The sequence below is a fragment of the Malaclemys terrapin genome, chromosome 7 (genome assembly GCF_027887155.1).
Source record: "Malaclemys terrapin pileata isolate rMalTer1 chromosome 7, rMalTer1.hap1, whole genome shotgun sequence".
Taxonomy (NCBI): domain Eukaryota; kingdom Metazoa; phylum Chordata; order Testudines; family Emydidae; genus Malaclemys; species Malaclemys terrapin.
The window spans coordinates 10,037,501-10,054,877 of NC_071511.1; the positions used below are offsets into that span (position 1 = coordinate 10,037,501).

The 17,377-nt window shown below is 39.9% G+C and overlaps 1 protein-coding gene across 15 annotated transcripts in view; it reads right to left on the bottom strand.

Moving 5' to 3' along the window:
- Positions 1 to 17,377, bottom strand: part of FOXP1 (forkhead box P1) — a 508,113-nt gene that overhangs the window by 239,008 nt on the left and 251,728 nt on the right. The window contains exon 1 of one of the 15 annotated variants that reach the window (XM_054033888.1): positions 13,475 to 13,621. The exons of 13 other annotated variants lie outside the window; for them this stretch is intronic. The gene's annotated coding sequence lies outside the window, so the exon portion shown is untranslated. Of the gene's footprint in view, positions 1 to 13,094; positions 13,388 to 13,474; positions 13,622 to 17,377 lie in introns of those variants that run through there. One more of the 15 variants, XM_054033887.1, reaches the window with a different exon arrangement.

The window sequence follows — 17,377 nt, forward strand, 5'->3', positions numbered from 1 at the left end:
GGCTCAAGCTACTCTCTCAAGGCTAATTGCATCATCAAGGTCCTCTGATTAATAATACCTTTCCTGTCAACTTTAGATCATCCCCTAGCCTTTAGATCAGATATTTAAGTCAGGTGAATGATTACTGTGATGCTGGATAGTGTTCAGAATGAAAGCTTCCTAAATAGTTTTCAGTTCTTTAAGGTGTAGCTGAGATCAATACTTAGATTAAAAGATTCCACTGCCGAAAGTTGCACCCTGAGAAATGTGCCAAGACTGCAGCCTTTCAAATTAGTCAGTGTGTGGTTTTACCGTTTAATAGGTGCCAAGTAAACTGGGCCGTTCCAAAATGGGTAGCTTGTGTGTTCTCTGAACCTACCTTTAGGATAGTAAATGCAGAGACTCTGACAGGGAAATCATAAGGGTATGTGGTGTATATGAACTGTTTTGGTGCCAGGAAACCTTCACTTGAATACCAGAATGCACTGGAATGCATACAACTTTCAGATGTAACATTAGCCCTCCAATCCATCCGTATGGAGGATGTGCGTGCTTTTTCTTCTAGAAATGATCAACGTTATCTAGTACTTCAATGGGCTCTTCAATATGCTACATACACCTATTCACCAAGTAAAATATATTGAGAGACAACTTGTTACTACAAACCAGTAAGTAAAACCTTGTGAAGCCAAATAGCCCTGTAAATTATAGCACTGAAAAAAAAAGATTGCTAAATAAACCCTGGACTGACTTTCTACTTTCTTGAGAACTAATGATGTTAAAGTGAAAACTATTCATCTGTTTCATTTAAAAAAAAATGCTGTTTTCACACTAATTCCCAATCACAGTAATTAATATTTTCACGGTAAGCAGAACCACTGTAAGGAGGGTGTGGGAGCTTACCGCCTTTCCTTTTAGTAATTTCAATAAATAATTTCTGAACATTCCAGGCGCTATTGTGCAAGCCTTAGTTATGGCGAGCATTTGCTCAATTGAGTAGTTCCACTCAATCCCCAAAAGGAGTCAACCTTGCACAATTGGGTCCTCTGTGTCCAGCAAGCTATACTTTATCAGGATGGTATGTTTGCAAAGAAGTGGGAGAGAAATGTTTTTCCACAAGAACATGACTGCAAACAAGATTCTGTCCACCACCTGCCCCTTCTTTTCTTAACGAAAAAGAAAAGCAAGTTTTCAAGCCAGCTTTTTTTCAGTCACAGATAGCTTTGGTGTAAATCATGACTCCAAAGTTGATAGCAACAAAAAATGCTTAGTTCCCAGAGACAATTTCCTAAAGCTGAGCATGAATCAATTTCACTCAGCCCAACAAAGAAGGCTGAAGATGCAGCCTGTAAAATGCAAAGATAACTAAGCATAAGCAAAATTATATTTAGTTATGATAAGATCTGGAAACAGGCTCCCTTCCACTCTTACATGGAAGGTGAACACCATGATATGATCAAACAAGTTTTCACTTTTGCCTTGTAAATAAAATCAAAGGGCAACAGTCCTTGTTCTCTGACGTCTGCAGTTAATACAGAAAGAATAAACATTACCTACTCTTACATTAGGAGGGAGGAGGAGAGAACATTTCTTAATCTCTTTCCAAAGAGGATTAACCTACAGCATATTTCTACCAAAAACACTACATTAATGAAATAAAACATTCTTCCTGCAGGTTGTTGGGTTTTTTCCCCCCCTTTTTGGGGCGGGGGGGTGGGGGTGGGTTTTTTGTTTGTTTGTTTTTAGTTCTAACAACTTTGTGTTGTCAAAGTTCACTTAAGTGAGTTACCAAACCTGTAGCCTTCAGGTGCAATGCTCCACTGAAACATGACTAGCATTTCAGCATATAGTGGGAAAGGAGAACCATTGCCCTACAGGTTAAAAATAATAATCAAAATAATAATACTTAGTACTTATATAATGCCTTACATCTGTGGGACTGAAAGCGTCTGACAAACATGAATTATTTAAGCTTCACCACAACAACCCTGAAGTAGAAGAAGAAGATTATTTCTAATTTATATGTGGAGCTACAGGGACACAGAGATGCTAAGAAATTAAACACAGGCTTAACTTTAAGCACATGCATAGCCCTACGGAAGCTAAGCATATGCTTAAGTGTTCTGCTGGATTGTAAGTGACCTCCCCCAGGTAACAGGAGGACTTAGTAGTGGCGCTGGGAACAGGACACAGATCTCATCTCCCTGTGCCCTTAAGAAATTCTGCCATCCTCAAGAAAAATTGGGGGAGGGCATCAGGCCGAGGAAGTGGTTTTTAACCCAAGCAACTGGAGTGAATGAATGTAAGCTGAAAACTCAAGTCCTCATCCATTATGTCATTGAAATGGGTGGCAACCAAATACCAGATGAACTTGTGTGTCTCTTTGGAGATCCCTGGATGTGAGTCTTATACAGCTTAATATTTATATATCTGACACTAAACAACTAATGTATTTTAGGTATTCCCAGGAGGAACCCAAACTGGTGAGTCTTAAGAATTTCTTATAAACGGGCAGGAGGCTGTCCCAACTACTCTTGCCCTAGATAGGTGCTTATGCTGATGTAACCAGGCCACAGGAAACAATCGGCAGGTCGGAAATACCTATAATCTGATCTGGTTGCAGAGTTTGCTAGTTCCTCCCGTGAGGTTTTCCCTCTCTTCCATGACACAGAAAGAATAATCTTCGAGCTCAGCTGAGCAGTCTACCGCTGCAGCTTTGTGTGCTTCTGCAATGTGCGATCATGTGATGGAGAATTTGGTTGCGTACCATCCTGCCAGGACCTCTCTCTTTCCGTTCCAGGAAAGGAACTTAGGCTCAGGAGGCAGATATCACTTTCTTCAAGAAACCAGACCGGGGCAAAAGACTATACTTAAAAGAGAGGAGGGAGAACAGGAAAGGACAGCCATTTTACCCATCTCCTGACCAAGGTAATAGCTACCAGAAAATGAGGGATGACTGGGGTTGGAAGTAGGGTTTACGAAGCCTTTGAAGAGAATATTCAAGCTCCAATATAAAAGTGAGGATCTAAATTGTGGGAGGATACAAGATGCTATCTTGAGGAATCTGGCTATTACAGGATTAATGGGTACCATCCCTCCTGCTCTGAATGCCAAACCTTGGCCCCTGAGGGTACCTGGTTCTTAGTTTGTCCGGGCCTGTCTGTAGGAATTCTGCAGTACACAGAGAGGAATATCATCCAGACCTGGTACCATTATTTTTAAAACAAAAGAACTCTTTAAAATATTAAATAAAGAGCCAGTTGAGTGTCAAAATACACAAATATCTTGTTAGGGACTAAAATGTGTCCCCTCGAACTGAAAGCCACCGTACCATTTATGTCTTATGTAAAAAACTCATCAAATGAGTATCAAAAAGTAGAGCATCACTGGCATGTAGCCTCATTCCTTACCTACCCTACAAATGTCTATCCACAGTTTGTTAGGTGGATGGAGGGGTGCAGAGTGAAGCAAAATCTAGCCAGACATGACACAAAAGTGAACAGCAAGCACAGCTTCTTTGCTGATAATTTTTATAAGCACAATTTCTAACCCAACTCTGGTTTTGTCTTCTGCAAATGCATCTGATTAATTCTCCCCTCTGATTTTAGTTAACAGTGAATTTGCTAGAGTTGAGTCCCCAAAAGTAGGCTTTACTTTTACAATACAATTACTGAATATAAGACTGTCTTCCAGGAAAGATTTCCTTTCTTCAAATCAGTTCTCTCCTCTATGGACCAACAGGCTCGGGTCTGGGAATTTTTTTTCTTCTTCTCCAAATGTTAGTCTCTTTTTCCTGACTGCTCAGATTCTCTCAGGCGCTGTGATCTGAAATAGTAGCAATAATTGTATTTCCTATTTTATTACTCATAGTTGACCCTTTGATCGAAATCCTATGATATTTAAGCATATTTATACGGTCATCTTGCACTTCTAAATCTAATATGAAGGAAGTTATTGACTCCAAGAAAGCTCCAAGATCAGGGCTTTCTCTTCCCATAGAAACTCCGTGGACTCAGATTTTTTTTTTTTTTTTTGCATCCATTTAGCTTTCCATTATTTCACTCTGCCTGCCTAAGTACTCAATGTTTTATAAATGATATAAACTCTTTCCACTTACAGGGAAGGCCTCATCGTTTTTTCACACCCGTTTCGGATTTATCCAGCTATTGTTCCACCTTGCTGGCGCATCTGTACAGACCCAAGTTTGCCTTCTAAAGCAGATACTGGTGCCTGAAGTCCATCTGTTTTGGCACATGCAATAGTAAGGGTAAATGTTCTCAGGTCAGAGTTTTCCCAGTAGGAGGAGAGAAACAAGATGGCCAATTCAAGATGCTCAACACTGCTGCAGGGTTAGTCTTGAAAGCCTTTTGGATTTCGTCTTAATTTGCTAAATAATTCTTGATTTGGACCCACGGGATGCCACAAGTTGCAGCAGAGCTTCAAAATATATTCCCATTCAAGTTGTAGGAGGTTTTTTGACTGTCAAGAGAGGTGCTATTTTTAATTTCATTTATTTATTTTACAGGAATGGAAGGAAATGGACAGGACTCAGTTGAGGCAAGTTTTGTTTTGCACAGGAGGCCCTGCTCACAAACCAAGCTCAACTTCAAAGGTGTGTGTGGTGGGAGGGGAGGGGGCGCTCATTGGGACACAAGGTGCATGAAGAGAAGCAGTATGACCGGTGGGTTCTTTGACACTATTTTAAATACTGGTGTAAGCCCAGAGTAATTCCACTGAATTCAGTGGAGTTACTCATGATTTGCTGCAACGTACCTGAGAGCAGAATTTGGCCTCTGATAGGTTCCTAGAGGGGATGCCCCTCAAGAGGCTATATGTGCATGCCAAACAGCTACAGAATTGACAGTTCTTTGCAAAACATCTTTGTACTCACAGAAGACCATCTATGGGGTTTCTTTTTTTGGAGTCAGGGAGACCAAGGGCTGAATTCTGTGGCAACATAAATGGCATTGCAAATTGGTATTAAAACAGGGGTAAGTGGCGAAGTAGTGTTGGTGATTTAGCAAACAGTGCGTGTGCACCTAGATTTAATTTGTTGTTTTGCAGGGACTGGCAGTAAATGAGAGAAACAGAAACTACACCCTCTCAAACCAGAAAAGAATTTGCCCCTTCGAGTGCTGGTGATGGTGCAGGCATAAAAGGCGGGGGGGGGGGGGGGGGGGGAGTTTGCTTTATCTTCAACCTTCTTGCTAATCGCTTTTCCTGTTACGCCTCACACTCGCAGGATGTTTGTTCTGTGAGGGATTGCTCCTGGTCTGACCACACCCATGTTGCTTCAGTCAGCTACACTGGACATCATATTCTCCAACAACAGGACACAGCCTACCTACTGCACCAAGTGCTCACAGATTGAAAATACTGATTAAACTGTTTGCTTGGTGTTCTCTTACTTCCTGCATGTATCCCCTAGGCCCAGCAGCTGACATCAGAAGCCAGGTAGATTCTCTCAGGTAGATTTGCTGGTGAGCCATTAGTTTAGGGCTGTCTATCACTGGGGAACAGCTAGAAGTATCTCTATATTCTGTAGGGTGCCTGGAGGAGAGGAGCGTGTTCTGCTGGGTGCGGACATCTTTTCTATGGTCTTTCTCATTTGAGATTTGTGCGTATTTATTTATGACTGTACAGTGCCTACCACCCTGGAGAGATGCGTTTATAAATGTGAACAAATTAAAGAGCGAGAGAGAGAAGGAGTTCATCCTGCTGTGAAAAAGACTTGTAGGGATTTTATTCAGAATTAAGAACACCATATCAGAAGACTGTGGGCCCAGGGCTTAGACAATTTCTCTTTTTTGGTTATTACAGGATAGGATCTCAATATCTGTGATCCCTTCTAGGCATGGGAAGACTGTGTTCTTTTGGGTATGAGTCAGGGCTCCCAAGTGACACATACAGAGAGACAGAGAAAGCTCTTCCTTTTTTATTCTCCAGACCCAAGTTTTGGAATACTTAAAGGGTCTTTGGATGGAACAGCCCTTGGGCAATAAGGCATCCCAACAGTACCATACCTTGTACAGGCTTCTTTATGGTAACCTGTTCTGTTTGCATGCAGAATCACGTACCAGTCATTTGTGTATCGCACTCCGGAGATGGCCATTCTGCCTAAGGGCTGCTACTAAACCAGTATTTCTGATGACCTACAGAACGGATGCTAGATTGAAGAAGGGTCAAGACAAAAGTTGAAATTAAGTTGATTTACTGACTAGGAGACACAGACACATTGACATGTGTCCTGTATGTCTATTTATGTTAGTAGGTTTAAAGGAGGCCAACGGGGAGGGAATGGTTTCCATTCAAAAATTTTGATACATCATATGACAGACAATCCACTTCAGGCAGGGGACTATTCTTGCCTCCAATTCTTGATGCTCAAGATATTTTTAGGGACTAATATGAAGTAAACTGCCTCCAACCTGGAACAGTTGTTCTGGGATAGGTTCACTGGCTTTGTTCTCCCCCAAAAGCATGTACTGCTGTGAAGGCCTTTTGTCCAGGGTGGGAGAGAGATGAAGGCAAAATTGTTCTGGAAATGGGGAAAGTTTTCTTAAACTCTGTGAAATAACTTTTTGGGAAAACCACTAGTACCCAACAGTCCAACCTCCTGTGACTCAAGAAATCTTGATTTCTACACAAACCTTCAAGGCACTGCATAGCAAGCTGTCTGAATTGGTATTGATTTGATCTCCACAAGCTGGTTGGAGTTTGTTGTTCTTCAGAAAGAAGTGGAAGGAGACACTTACTGAAAATGTAAATCCAGGTTGAGATGTGAAGTGTGTGTGTGTGTGTGTGTAGAATCTCTTCAGAGATAAATTGTATTTTTTTAAATCCATAATGGAATGACAAACTCCTAGAAAGGGGAGGGGTCACAGATGGTAGGAAGGTCTCTGCCTAAAACCTCTTTTAAGGCAGCATTTACAACAGCATCTTTTAAAGGGCAGTGCATTCAAACCATTATGGAGGAAAATCCCTTTCCCTCCAGACAGGAGATCTGGTAACTAAGACAAGCAATTTTACAGAGTAAAGGGTCACATTGTTATGCTCGTTAAACATCAAAAGGCATCAGATGAGATTCCTTTATATCTCCTTAGACTACAGCAGGCACTTTCATCTGCCCATGTTTTGGCAGATGCAGTAGTATCAAAGCTGTAGTAGCCCAGGATGTTTAGGAGAGGTAATGTATTCCTACAAGGACTGAGGATAACTCTTCCTCAGTACCCACTGGCACTGTTAGGAAATAGCGACGTTTTCTTCATTGAGAGAAGAATCCTTAGAGCACAAGGATGATGCCGAGAGCTGAAGCCAAGAGCTCTTCTCCACAGGAAGCCAAGAGATCTTACTGATAGATTTGGCTAGTATGACTTTAGCATCTGGAGTTTTCCCAATGGGACTGAAGTACACCTCTACCTCGATATAACGCTGTCCTCAAGAGCCAAAAAATCTTACTGCGTTATAGGTGAAACCGCGTTATATTGAACTTGCTTTGATCTGCCGGAGTGCGCAGCCCCGGCCCCCACTGAGCACTGCTTTACCGCGTTATATCCGAATTCGTGTTATATCGGGTCATGTTGTAGAGGGGTATATAGGAGGATCTGGGGCAAAAATCTATCAGGGATGGTACTTGGTCCTGCTGTGAAGGCAGGGGACTGGACTCAATGACCTTTCAAGGTCCCTTCCAGTTCTATGACATGAGGTTTGCGGGGGGGGAGGGATAGCTCAGTGGTTTGAGCATTGGCCTGCTAAACCCAGGGTTGTGAGTTCAATCCTTGAGGGGGCCACCTAGGGATCTGAGGCAAAATCAGTACTTGGTCTTGCTAGTGAAGGCAGGGGGCTGGACTTGATGACCTTTCAGTCAGACTGGTCCCTTCCAGTTCTAGAAGATAGGATATCTCTATTTATTTATTTATTTTACAACCTTCTGGAGTGGCCAAGGTGAGTTTTGTCTGGATTATTTTATGAAAACAGAAATCCCTTTTTCCTGAGAAGGTTGGTCGAGTTATCAGATGCCTGGTTATATCAGCAACTGAGGCCTCTTGCGGGATCGAGAAACGCCTAGGAGCTCTGATGCCAACCGGCAGGGGAATCATTGCAAGTTTCACCCTCCTCTGAGGAAGAAGGGCTCAGCGCAGGTAGAGGAGAAATATCCTTTGAGGACTTTGAGCTAGGAAAAATATCCCTGGGAGGAGCTATGAAAACTTTGCTCTGGACAGGAGCTGAAGTTCCCCCTTCCACGTGCACACTTCGTTTCTGATGTGGTGACGGAGGTATGATATTCCAGATGTAGCCTGGAGACAGCAGAGACCTTGTTGAGCCAGATCACTCCCATAAAGAGGTTTCAATTTGGTCCTCTCCACAGAGATGGACTGACTTTCTGATGTCCTCTTGAATCCTTTGTTGTGGATGGAGACCAACGTCCATATCAGAGTTCTATGGGGCAATGTACCACATGATTTTTCTTGATACCCCCCCATGGTAAATATTCTTCCTTGATCCAGATCCATGTAAATGGAGGGGGAGGAGAGAATCAAAATACCTAAATAACTGTACAAAGAAGACTGCAGTATTGCATGAGAACTTCCTAAACCAAAAGAAAAAGAACATTACATTGCAGAACGAGGAAGCTATCAAACACAATCAACCTAACTCGAGATAGGAAAACAACTACAGATTAAGAGGGGAACCCCACACCACAGGCTCTACAGGTGCGCATGCGCACACATACACAAAAACACCCAAACCACTTGGCTGGGAACGGTTGTCAGCTTCGTGCCAGAGCGGGGACCAAACCTGACAGCGGGGCAGTTAGATCACACGCTGACAGATCCACTGCTGCTGTTGCTGAACAGTAAATTCAGACTGTCAAGAGTACTAGAACAGTAGTCTCCCATAGGACAACTGCTGGAAACAAAACTGTCATGGAAAGCATATGGGAGACACATGGAATTGAGACGAAGTGCAGGAAAACCATAAAAACTGAAGTCTCATTAAATACCGGACAGTTGGCAAATACAGAACCTCCCATTTGTTTGCTGTGTACCATAAAGGGTGGAGGAGATAGGGAGCAGTGTGCCTTAGCAGTCAACAGTTTTTACACTATTCACCCAGGAAGTGACTAACTTGCATGTTTATGAACAGCACAAACTGTTTTTGGTCATGGGACCCTGTTCAAGAAAAGAACTGCAAAGATTTAATAATGAACTTTAGTTAGCTTTGGTCACCCACACACCACTGGCTTTTGAAGACTCGCCAGCTGCATCCAAAAATCTAGTGATGGACTTTATTTCCATAGGCATTTAACAATGAAAATAGCTAACCATAAAAGTGAGTAGCTACAAATAGAGCAAGAATCAAAAGCCCTGTTCATTCCAGGTTATTTCTCAGGGTGCCACATTGCTGTGAGAATATTTTAGCTCAGTTATATGGTAAATTGGCAAGTATTAAACCCACTCAAATCGGCATATAAATGTTGCCATTTTATTTTTGTTTGGTTTTAGTGGCTTTTGTTCAATTAAATCAAGCATTTTAACAACATTAAGAGGCATGCAAATCAGGTATATATGTAACTAATATAATTTTTTAAAATTAATTTCTAATATATAATGTAATCCACATGAGATGCACAGAAGGCAAAAGTAATGAATAAAGTAGGATGACAGAGATAAACCACTCAGATTTAAATTCTGACTACAAATCATATAGGAAGCTTTTTCACAGCATATGCTTAATTTTAGGGATTATCTAGTGTGCTAATATCTTCATTATGTTGCACATTGTTGTACTTGGGTGACTTTTCTACAACACTGCACTACTCTACAATATTCTACAGTAATGGTCCAATACACTACATTTTACAAAAAGATTACTATAGTGCTTAGGACTGTTACTATAAAATATTATAGGGGTTTGTTGAGGTACTTTTTATATGGGGGTTTGCCAAAAAAAAAAAAAAAAAAACGCTTCGTTGATCAGAAAACCTGTAATGTTCTACAGAGAAGACACTTCCACCCCCTGTTAATCTCAGCTTCTTAAAGGAACACTCAGTAAGATAATGAATCCTTCAAATGTTACATCTTGTGTCTTGCATTATTGTGGTGCAGCAACTCTCCACATCAAACAGTCATCAGCACTATTACAAAGTGGGCTTATAAGAGAGTGGCTGAAAAGACGCTGTGTGAAAAGAAGTGGAAAATTAAAGCTGAAGCAGTCGAAGAAAGGGCTTAATTTACTGGCATGTACAGTATGCAAATGAGATTACTCTCAGCTTAACTGCATCATTTATGTCCATAATAACGGCATCATCATTACAGGGCTCAAATTAAATTACACCATAATTAGCATATCAAAGTGATTGGTTAAAGTTTAAAACAAATACCCAATTTTGTTAATGAACAGCTGTAATTGTCATGTACACTTCAATGAAAACTCCCTAAACAAATATATGTTTTAGAACAGAGAAAGACTTTGAAGCAGACAGGTCTGCAGCGGAGGTAAATTACCTAAAAAAGAATGACACAGACTATTCTATTAATGTTAATATATGCTCCTCGTTTTCAGGTAATAAAACATTCTATCAAAACAAGCCTTCCACTCATATTTATACTCCTCTGCTGCAGCTGACAAAGTAGAGAGAGACCCGCTTTCCACTTTCAGTGTCAGTGTGAACTGGGTGACCAGCCTGCCACAAGCAAAGGACATGTTCAGCAACATGCTGTTACATAAACTCCCTTTGCTGGTTTCAAAGACTTCAGTATTACAAACTTGCTGAGTGTTATGCTGTGTTTTTCCCCCTCATCCAAATAGGAAAAGGGGAAGAAGAAGAAAAAAGAAAAGAAAAGAAAATCATTTCCTGCTAACTCTATACTGTCGACCAGTACTCTAGTGAACTGATGACATGATAGCATATTAGGCAGTCTACAATTCAATTTATTCTAATCTAATAATATCGACACAGCAGTTTCAAATGAGGAACTGTACCAGAGAAGTTTTTGCTGCTCTCCTCTCATTAAAATAAATAGGGAGGTGGGACTACTGGTTTTGTCAAAGTCATCCTGACAGTCAGTAACCGATTTCTATAGATCAATCACTGCAAATGTATACAGTAAATATGCAGTAAAAAAATAATTTTCATGCAAAATGAATTTTAATGCACGAGGAAGCACACTACATGTTATTAAAATATTACAGGTAAGCTTTCATGCACTTGGTTTTGATAATAATCTTCACAGTACAAGGCCATAATTGCACAGCAGCAGTGCCAGGGGAATGTAGCACATATATAACAAAATAAACCCTTCATGTCCCCCCCCATACATTTACACTGTTATATAAAAACAACAGAAAAAGTATATTTTGTGCTAAAATTGGGAATGCACTTTCAAATATACTTAACAAGCAAATTGAATGTCTTATTAAAACCGTATTATCAAAACAGTGTTCAAAAATTTAAAGAAAGTAGCTTTTCATTTTATTCATCGAGGAATCCATTAAAGCCTAAGCTCTGAAGTAGTATGTAAATTATGTGCCTTTCAAGGTAGAGCTAGGGCAAATTCACTCCATCAACTAATGATGAACCTCATTATGTGCAGGGAGTATTCATAATGAGGAAACAAGCCACCCGCCATTCCATGTTCTAATATAAATCCCTGTAAAATGTGAATATCTCCACATCTAATTAAAGGCTACTAATTCCTAGCCCCCACTCCAACCCCCCCCCCCAGGCTCAAAAAGCAAAAATATAAATGTGTTTCAAACAACATACTTTGGTTTTTAAAATATACTTATTGATGTTTACTATTCTGTTTTAATTAAAAAATAATCATTCCCAGCATTCTAGGATAGAAAGTTTTGGAGCACAAAGTTTATGTTAAATGACTTGATTTTATATTTTAAAGAGAGCTTCACATTAGCACAGGTTAGGCTGCATACTTTAATGGAAAAATAAATAAAAAGCAGAGGGAAAAAATCAGTCGGAATGTGCAAGAAATAACATATACATATTTTTAAATCTTAGCCATCGAGTTTTGCTGCAGAACCGAGACTTCCATAAGAATCCAGAGGGACCATATAATAAATAGAGGAGGGGAAAAAAACCATTAAGTAACCAAGCATACAACAGGTATTTAAAATAATTTTAGAATGATGCTTTATTTTGGAGGAGGCTGTTTGCCTTTTAAATCCTGTTAGAACTAATGAAAGAGAATAATGCTGCATAAAACAGGTTGAAGTAAAAGTGCTCCTGGACAGACTCACCTATGTTTGATAGTTGTACCTACAAATGCAGCGTCCATTCCCAAAATCAAAAAATGTATATTTTATGCGGGGTGTTATGTAACTTACTATCTACACACCATGACTTCATTTGCTCTTGCACTAAGTTATGAATTTGCTCTCTATATTTTCCACAATAAAAGTGAACAGGCTTTAAAGAATCCTCGGAACAGAACGATGTACAAGTGTTCCTTGTTAGGGTGTTTATTATATTATTTTTTAATTTCCAAAGATGTACAAAAGTACACAGCCAGCTAAGAGAGTTTAGTCTGCAGAAAACACCCACTTTGTCTGAGTAACATACAGACTAAAAACCAAAATGACAAACAGACAGTTTAAAAAAATAACATAACTCTGTTCAGGGCATTAAAACACTTGGACAGTCACAGAAAAGGCTACCGTACCTTAAAATTATGCCAACCAAAAAGTTGAAATCCTTGTGTAAAAATACCCATTCTCTTGTCATCCCTATGAAACCTTATTTAGAATTTCAACAGAAATTCACAGCTGCCAAAAGAAACGTGAACTACAAAATCATAGATGCCACAATGGAACATTTTTTAAATCAAATGGAATACATAGATTAAAATACTTTAACAATGTAGATTCTCTGGAAATAACAGAGCATACTACAGAAAGAAATCAAAAAGGATGCTGCTTCTTTAAGTTACATAAAAATAAACTACACTACATAAAGCTGTTACAGTGTACGCTCTCTCATTCCTAGACTCATGGAGGATTTTTTTCTCCTTTTAGGTCAACCAGTCATGCACTAGGAAGACAACCCTCCAAAAATAACTTGTCCCTCCCCCGGAGCACACAGTTTAACAACCTACCTTTGTTCTGGTGTTGCAGATAATAACTGGCAAGCCTCAAGACCATGAGGATTTTGGAACAACCAAGAGGGTTCAGACAAACCACAAGTAGAGAAGAAGAAATAACAGAAAAGCCTCTAAAGAAACTGTACTAGCTGACAATTGGTAGCACCAAGCCAGTATTTACAGCACTGTTTACACTGGAGTGAGTGCACCTCTGTTCCATCAACATCTACAACTAATGGCATTTTTAGAATCCAGGCATGATAATTAAGAGACATAACACATCACTGTTTAGGAGAGGGTCTGAGAGATCTAAGCAGCATTTCTTTACAATGTCTATACCACTGATGAGCATTAGTTTGAGTGACAAAGGTCCCAAGCTAAATCAACATTCTTACCTTAATGTTCCTAGTAAAAGGCTCCGGCAAACATAACTCATGAAAGGCGTATGCAAAGATATGTCTCAAGGAATTAATCCACAGCCCTCACATGAATTGCAAAAAACAGTGGCTTACATTTCCAAACAAACGCAGCTCACTTTGGACAGCATGGTATAATGCAGGTTTACATATACAGAGCTGTGTGTCAGAAGGAAGAGTTCTTTAGGATTTATTTGACACTTATTTTCCGGGAAGCCTTTTGTGGAGTTGTGCCGTTTGTTTCTTATTGTCTGAGAAGCAGTTAGAAGCTTCTCCCTGAGGGGGCCCCTCAGCCCCTGGCTCGGCCGCTTTGACAGGGAGGTAACCATATTAGGATGTGTATGGTAAAGTAAACAATAACATAGTTGCAATGAAATGGAAATTTTTTTTTTCAGCTAATGGTGTTGGTGTCAGTCCTGTTTTTAGCCTTCCCACTAGTTTTGTTTTCTAGTTTAAACAAGCCTTCTTTACAGAAAAAAAAAAAAAGGAGGATAAAAAAAAAAAAGTGTTGCTAGCTTCCAAATTTCTCATTGTGAGATTTTTGAGAATGTTTTACTCACAGGGAAAAAAAAAAGCTATTTAACATCTAAATGACGACATGTCAAGTTCAATCATCAAAAATACACACCTAGACTTCTGAGACCTCTGAATTATAGAAGACATTTGGATGCTAAAAATATGCTTTAAAATGCAGAAAATAAGTGGATTAGTGAAGTCCAACCACACTTCACAAAATCACTAACTGGATAAACTAGCTGTGAAAAATCCTGCAAGTTCGCTGGTTTTAAAGCTCTGAAAATGCAGGATAAAACACTTGAATCAAATTGTAAAATGCAGGTGTCAAATTATTCTGTTCAATCAGAAACAGAGCTCAAAGTGCTTCCCATGTAAAGGTTCCTATACAGCCACAGTCACGAGAAAAGTTCTGCAGTACAAAAAAATACTTTAGACCAAGCAAGCAATGTTATTTTCATACCTCAATTCTAAATACTAAACAAATTGCCAAGAACAGCAAGCACGGTATCTCACTACACTAAAGGATTAGCATGTGAAGAGAACTACTGATGTATAATGTGTGTTAAGTCTCAGTAGTAGTAGCCAGCCTGGGCAGGGAGTCACAGCTGTAATATGAAACAAGTTTCCATGTCTTCATGAATTAGGTAAGAGGCCGCTCTTTGGAGCGGTTGTCCTGCAAAGCAAACCAACATGAGGTTGTTTAAGTGTTTTGCACTACCAGTCAACATCAGTTGTCGAACAATGGGAAAAATGCAGTGCTCCTCTGAAAAGAAGCTGACAAAAGAGATCATCGATGCTCTCTCTGTACCAGGCACCAGGATGATAAAATAGATTGGTGGGATAGGGGGAGGTTAAGGTAGACAGGGGAAATAAAGTTGGTATGAAATTATACATACAATTTAGAACATAGGCAGATTTCCCTTACAAATACAATACACACTTGTATTGCCAAATCACACTTAGCTTTGACTTCTAGCAACATATACACTTCTCTCTCTCAACATATGGAACCTTAAAATTCTTTAACAATTTTTTTAACCCAAGCAACTATAAAATTACACAGCATAAGTTACTTATCTGTGCTGCCTCTTCAAAGAAAAAAAGTTGAACTTAACACAGAGATATCAAAATCAATAAATCACACAAACAAGTAGCAGTTCAAAAGTTCAAAGACATGATGGCCAGTTCACTACGTCTTAGCACTCAACCAATAATAACCTGACTCCATCACTCCTCATAGTATAGACAATTTCATAGCATCATTTTCATTAGCCTGTCTCACTGAAAATTGCTAGCTATTTATGTATACGCTAAAATAAATTAGCCATTTCATCGAGCAGTGTGATTCTTATAAAATACATTAACACAATACTCAATTTTCCAGTTGAAGTAAATAAATAAATCAATGAATTCAACACAGAGTGGTTTTGGTTTTGGTTTTTTTTTTTTTTATTGTGGAGCTTCAGCTCTCAGCATAAGTGTTTTTATTGGGTTTATTTGTTTCAATAAAAATTGAAATGGGCCAGTGATCTTAGCAGTCGGATCTGGAAAAAAAATCTAATATTTAGAAAGAATACTGTGCAATACAGCAAACTTGTTATATATGATTTGTTCAAAAATCATTTTCATTACAGTTATTAAACAGCAACTCCATTTCAAATGGTCGTGGGGTATTTTTTTCTTTCCCAAAACAGAGAAAAGAGTATTATGTCACCTGGTGTTGTAGCATTTGGCACTACTATGCTGGAAACCCACGCTGAAAAGGCACTACTGAGGCTGGAAACCTGAAGCATCATGGGCTATTTTGCAGAGAAGATGGTTATGGGAAAAGTTCCAGTATTAATACTCTTTCACCACCTTTGCCATCTGACTCCTAGAATGCTGTTGACGGTGGCTATAAGAAAGTCTACATGCCATCAGAGGCAAGGTGAGAAGATGCCAGCAGGATGGGAAGAGAGGACCTACACAGAAGGGTTGTGCAGGTGAGATGGTGAACAGGAAAAAAAGTAGCTCAGAAATAACAGATTGTAAAGATGTCTGAGGTGTTGTTGCAGCCATGTCAGTCCCAAGATATTAGAGGGGCCAGGTGGGTGAGGTGATATCTTTTATTGGACCGACTGCTCCTGGTAAGCTGAAAGCTTCTCTCTCTCTCTCTCACCAACAGACGTTGGTCCAATAAACAATATTACCTCAACCACCTCGTCTCTCTAAGACGGTACAGAGACATGGCAAGGTTGCCGCTGTGTTGCAATTTACTTCTAATAGTGCCTGAACAATCCCTAGTGCTGACTCAATAGAATTGTGTGACATGACTGTGTGACATGACTGTGTGACATGACGCTATGCCCAAAGAAGCAGCCGCTGCACACTCAACATTTGGCAACTGATCCATAGACACCACAAAGAGGGTGTGGAATGCGAGGAGGTGGGAGGAGACAGGGAAATCAGCAAGTACTCTAGATCTTGTCAAACTAGTGTAACCAACCTCAGAAAAACAAAAACCAATGCAAGTTAATACTGTCTGCAACAAGCCTGCTTTACATTGGACAGGTCAGATTTTAACCTTTCAAGCTCACAGAGACTGCCGTTGGAAGGTAGGTCTGATTGCGGATGGCAAAGGGCTCAGACTGTTCATGGCACACATATTGGCATCCACCACAATGCAAGATTCTCCGAAGAGATCTCCTGTTTTTGCTGCACACATTTGTTTTCCCTTTTAAGACATGCCTGCTGTGCTTTATGACAGAGTGCATTCTATGTGATTTAGAAGTCATGCTAGAATGCAACTTAGTATTCCACTTTCTATACATTTTCTACAGAAGTTGGGTCCTCCCATACTGTTTACAATAGACCAGATTTAGATGCCTTAATTCCCACTGACTGGCACCTTACTCTAGGAGAAGACAGTTCAGAACCTGGTTCAATGAAAGGACAAAACATGTCTTAATGTCTTGAAAGCCCTAATGCTCCCACCATCCAAAAGACAATGAAAAAAATCAATATAATTTGCCCGTATTTTTATTTTTAATTTAGGGGTGAATCTGTATGAACTTTAGCTCTCATGAAAGCTAGTAAGTATATTATCATTAATTATTACTTGTTGTATTACCATAGCACGTAGGTGCCCCATTCATGGACAAGAACACCACTGTCTAGATGCTGGGCAGTGTATGTTCTTCCCAACACAACTGTGCCAATTCACCTGAATTCCTGCCTTGAAAACATCCCAACTAGCCCCGTGCTAGTCTATCCTAATCAGAGACTGCCTAAATGGGTTAAAACATACAGTTGTCCTAGGATGAGGATAAAATGCCAGTTGGGACCAAGAAGAAATCAAAATCTTTTCCCCTTGTGACTGGAACCAGT